This window comes from Adiantum capillus-veneris, chromosome 27, assembly GCF_014529385.1.
Source record: "Adiantum capillus-veneris isolate H3 chromosome 27, ASM1452938v2, whole genome shotgun sequence".
NCBI lineage: Eukaryota > Viridiplantae > Streptophyta > Polypodiopsida > Polypodiales > Pteridaceae > Adiantum > Adiantum capillus-veneris.
In genome coordinates this window covers 85,872,757-85,878,548 of record NC_140957.1, presented here as the reverse complement: position 1 = coordinate 85,878,548, position 5,792 = coordinate 85,872,757, and the positions used below count along the sequence as shown (strand labels likewise).

The window sequence follows — 5,792 nt, the reverse complement described above, 5'->3', positions numbered from 1 at the left end:
AGAGGAGGAGGAGGGCTGAGAGCAGCATGAGTCGGGCTGCACAGGTTGCCTTCGAGCAGTAGAGGAAAGAGGTAGTGGTGGTGCAGGGGCCGTCAATTAGCACCCAAGTGCACCGGCGACAGGAGATAAAGCAAGAGCACGTGAGGGCCAATAAAAAAAAACCAGACAGTGCTGGTTAAGGGAAGAGAAGTTAGCGAGCAGGAGCGGACGAGGGTGGGGGCACGTCAACTGGGGCATCAGAGAGCCGCCAAGCAGGGCAGAGAGAAAAGAACCTTCATAAGCAGATTGCAGAGAAACGTGACGAGGTGGAAGAGCCTTGAAGGTGAGCAGGAGACAGAGGCTAGGTGACGGCTTAACTAGAGGGGGGAGGGCCGTTGGGGTAATGCTTGAGGTCCGGAAGAAGGGACCGCAGGTCAAGGCCAGCGTGCAGGACGAGTCGTTTTTGGCAAGGCATGGGTTGAGCAGTTGGTGCCGTACAGATGACGAGACCAAGGCTCCTGCTACACGGCATGATGGCAAGGTGATAAACGGGGGGAGCTAATGTTGTCGACAACACAAAACCCACCCACATCCTTTGGAGATGTGATTCCCTATGCATTCCCATTACCTCGCTTCTTATAACGGCTGTAGAACATGATCACACAAAACCCACCCCTGGCACATCCTCTGCAGATGTGATTCTCTATGCATGGAAATGCAAAGACATGCTACATCGTTCATCAAGGAGCGTGCACGTTCAAAAAGCTGGAATCAACACCCAAACACCTAACACATGCACAAGTTCATACAAGTACAGGCCTAGCACTGCAAGTTCATGCAAAGAGTGCACGATTTTATATGGCACATGCGGTTTCCTGTCTTGCATGTGTGTGTGTGTGTGTGTGTGCCCGCGCACGCGTGCTTTCATGCAAACATGTCCAAAAGAAAATCAATGTCCTAACAACTTTACACATCGAATGCAAATTGACGTTGAGGTCAAAAATACCAGACGCTGAATGCAGATGGACGCAGAGATCAATCCTGACTTTGTAGATCGCTGAATGCAATGGACCAACATCTCTTTGCAGTCTAGAAAAACAGGATTCAAAAGAATTAGTGTTGTGGATGACATGTGCATGTGCAGGATGGATTTGCGAGGGATGATGCACCAAGAGCAGTGTTTCTGAGCATTGTGGGGAGGCCAAGACATGCCGGTATAATGGTCGGCATGGGGCAAAAGGATGCTTATGTGGGGGATGAGGCACAATCCAAGAGAGGTATTCTGACACTCAAGTACCCAATTTACCACGGCATTGTTACAAACTTGGATGATATGAAAAAAATTTGGCACCACGCTTTCTTTAATGAGCTAATAGTAGCACCGGAGGAGCACCTTTTCCTCCTCACAGAAGCTCCACTTAATCCAAAGGTGAATCGTGAGAAGATGACACAAATCATGCTCGAGACTTTCTATGTTCCGGCCATGTATGTTGCAATCCAGGTAGTCTTTTCTCTCTATGCGAGAAGACGTACTACAGGTAATCGCTCTCTCCCAATTTCCTCCATGGTTTTAGCATACAAACATGAATCAAATGTTAATTTCAAAATAAGATTGTTGCACTGGCTTCTAATGCATATTGCATTACCATTTACTGAATTTTCTATATGTGTAACCAGGAATTGTGCTGGACTGTGGGGACGGGGTGACCCATGCAGTGCCCATCTATGAAGGGTATGCCTCTACACACTTTCTTTTGAAATACATGTCTCCACACACACACACACACACACACACACACACACACACACACACACACACACACACACACACACACATACACACAAAGATCTATGTAAATGCATCTCCATCCATGCAGCTATGCCCTTCTGCATGCAATCCTGCGGCTGGACTTGGCGGGAAGGAACCTAATAGACGCACTGATGAAGATTTTGACAAAGAGAGTCTACTCCTTTACAACAATGACAACAGAACGGGAGATCATGCGGGACATGAAGGAGAAGCTGGCGTATGTAGTCCTCGACTACGAGCAAGATTTGTCTCCAATTGAGGTCAAAAGTACTAGACGTGCCCATTACACTTGTTGCTTATAACGGATACAAAACATGATTGTACAATGATATGATCGCCAACATTGTGAAAGGACAACCTCCATGGTTTTAAGCTTCAATTTTCACGTTTGTCTTGTCGAGGACGTGTTTGCATAGCGATTAATGACCACCGCCAATTATTTTTGAGATGGTAATTAATGGGCACGACTAATAACAAGGTGTTGCAAGATGTAGTGAAAGGATTGATGCAGAAAGTGTTAGTAGTATCGCACCCTTGATTTCTAATGTACGTCAAAGACCTTCATTAAATATGGCCGCACTTTGAGAGAAAGAAGACTATAGAAGCCACCGCAATCATCCAAAATCAGTCCATATATGCATTGGCAAGAAAGGTCTCTAAGAGTGATGCTTTTCAAAGTCTTTGAGCATGTTGGATGCTTGTTATATGTAGTCCATGTGAAAATTTTGCATTGGTTGATGCGTTCGTGAGGTGCTTATTACAGATCTTCCAAGTGTAAGGTCTCTGACTCCAACCCGGCAAAAAGAGCACCCTTGTACCATGAAATGATCATAATGGAAAAAAAGTTACTATTTTTAGCAGTTTTCCGAATTCTGTCAGAGCCATGATGTTTAGAATGTTATAAAGCTTCGAAATGTGAATTAAAATAATTTTTGTGAAAATTTTCCAAATATAGTAAGTTTTTGGTCACCGACCCGTCTAGTTTTGACCGTCTCGAAAATCTGCACACGTACCCCGAATTTGAAAAAAATGCATTTTCAAACCCCGGGGGGCTGCTAAATATGGCAGGTACTCGGTCCAGTACGCCTTAGTTAGAGCTCAATATAGCAATTTACGGCATCAAAATCCGACTCGTATGACCCGTTTTAGCCTAAAACCAATTTTTCATAAAATTATCCGGGGAGGCACCGGGGGCCCGGGACTGTGTGGGAACAGGTTCCAGCCCACTCCAGATCAGCTTTAGCAGCTAGGGGGCGCCCTCTTGCTTTGTGGGAGTCCTGGGAGAGTTTCCAAGCCAGCAGCTCAGTCTCAGAACCATTTAACCAAGCCAACCTGACACTTGGTGGGCAGGGAACTAGACTTGCCATGCTTAACTGAAGAAGCTCCTAGATGCATTTAGCAACCCAGATCGATTTTCATCTTGAGGAGGCCTATTTAAAGACCTACACACACACACATATGCTCACATACACACAGTGCACACACACACACACACCTACATACACTCTGGGAAGGTGCTGCCGGAACACACACCTTTTGAAGGGGAAGCAAGGAGGGAGGTGCTGTCGAATTCTCGCCTCAAGAATCTCGATTAGATCAGAGAATCAAGAGTATTATCAGCCCTTAATCATGGTAACCACGCTTTAATTAATGCTTTCTGCAAATCCTTTTTCATTACAATCTAAATTTCTCGTCTATTATGCTTATTCCTAGTCGTAATTCTCTATGATTACTCTCTAAATTCTCCTTATCCATATTCTATTATGTAATCATCATTCCATAGCTGAATTATCAGCCATTCATCACTCTCGATTAATGATTAGAACATAATTATCAGAATTTTCTCTCTCTAGGTAGCATAGTAATTAATCGGTAAGCTAGTAATTGTGTAGATTGAAGAGAATCACTCATTAACAATGAAGCTTAATTAAATTCATTCTCTTATGCATTAAGATGTAATTAAGGAGGAATTAATCTATCATTAAGACTCTAAGAATTGGTTTTCCTCACACATATGCCTAAGGTAAATCTGCATCGTCTATTTGCCAGGAAATAGTTTAATCATACTTAATTCAATTCTCTGGTAATTCCAAGGGTGAAATCCTAATTATTTTTAATCATGTAAGCCGAATAATTATCTTAGAGCCGGTTCCCATAGGATTATGTGCCATCCTTAATGATTGCTTTATGAAAGAAATCTAGATATCTCATATAGGAGAAATTAATTGATGTCACTAATCTACCCATTGGACTGTTATGATGCTTGCGAACCTTAGCTCTTTCTCCAAGCTAATCATTTAAAGTAGTGAGAAATGGCCCCGGTTAAGAGGACGCGCTTCGGTGGTGCCCACGATCGCGAGGCAGGAATGAGTAATGTCAACGGAAAGGGGAAAGCTCCTATGGAGGAACAAATACTGGCCATCTCACGGGCCATCGATGAAGAAGTGGAAGAGGTAGATCATATTTTTATTCAAGTTGTTTAAATTAACATTGCATACGCTAGTTAGGAATGCTCATATCCCCACACATGTTGGAGAAATCCGACGGAAACCTCGGCATTGAAATCATTGTACATTAAGTTCTAAAGTAGGAAGGTAATGTTTGATGGGTATGCCGTTTGCAATAGGAAAGAATGTCTGCTAGGGAAAATTTAGCTGGACATGTTCATTTTAATTCCAATGTTGAATCAGTCCTGACCCCCCTACAGATCACAGGGGGCAGAGTTCCTCGTTAAGGACTCTTGAATCCATGACTTGCTTTCTATGCGGTGGATACCCACGACTTGCTTTCTATGCGGTGGGAACCCACGTCTTGCTTTCTATGCGGTGGGAGTGTCCATGACGTGCTTTCTATGCGGTGGACATACCTAGTTGTATGGGCAGCTAGGCGACAACGGGAGGAGTGAACTCTCGCTGGAGGGGGGATGTTGTACCTCCAGAACATTGGAACTTTTATGAATAAGTTTGAGTAGAATTTTTGCTAGAATTCTGTCTTGGTGTTGTTTGCAATACTGGTTGAAGGGCTGTATTAACGAACAATGTGATTCGGAATTAAACAAGGGATCTTTATGTTGAACAACCTTTGTGGTAGTAATTAGGTCACACAAGGAAGTGTGAGTGTGGGGGTGGAAAGTGGGGGCTTGGCTCAGGTTGCCAATGCCTACGAGATGGGTGGTCTCGATTGGTCGGGAACTCTCTGTCCCCATTGTGCTTACTTTGATATTAGTAATACTCATTGCCCCTAGAGCGGTGAAATATCGAGAGTACGTGCCTCTGAAACATGGGGAAAAAGGCACTGGAGGTTTCTCTCCTCTTGGAAGGTGGGTCTTAGGATCGCTACATAGGTTAAATCACGCTTCCCCTGCGAGGTGGAGCTATACCTCCTTGCTAGTAGGTGTTGAGCCAGCAGAGGATCACACCCACATTTTTGCTCACACCCATCATTTTGTAACCATTGATTGTAATAAATGTCTTTCCGACATTAATTTTGATTTGAGCCATTCATTAAGTAACGGGACTCAATTGAGTTTCCAGCTTGTAATTCCGAAGTAATTTCACCTGTTGATGTAAATAATTAGAGATGTTCTCACCTCCAAGGCTGAGGTATATAAGCCAAAGTTTTGTAACCTAAAGGAGATTCAATTATTAATCAAAGTGAGTTTTTGAGCGCCGTGACTGTGTCTGAGAGAGAGAGAGAGAGGGTCTTATCTTCTTGCTACGCGAGCTACGGGGCCGCCATTGGAGAAGCGACACCGCCATTGTGTTAGCAACGGTGAGAGCTACGCACAGATACCAAGAGTGCGCGCTATCGGCTTCTACGTATGGTAAGTTCCTACGAGCTTCGGTGTGAGTTTTCTTCCAACTCGTGTGTCGGAATAGAGCGTGCAGCATATCTATAGAACCACAACGAGTAGAGCTACGCATTAGTATCATCGAGGTCAAGTTTCGGTCACCTGTATTTTTCGGCCTGTCTTCATACGCGTTTGCCGCACGGAGTGGGTATA

The 5,792-nt window shown here is 44.1% G+C and overlaps 1 pseudogene; it reads left to right on the top strand.

Annotated features, from left to right (window-relative positions):
- Window positions 1–382: 382 nt before the first annotated feature.
- Window positions 383–1,909, top strand: LOC147422316 (actin-85C-like; annotated as a pseudogene).
- The last annotated feature ends 3,883 nt before the right edge of the window (window positions 1,910–5,792 follow it).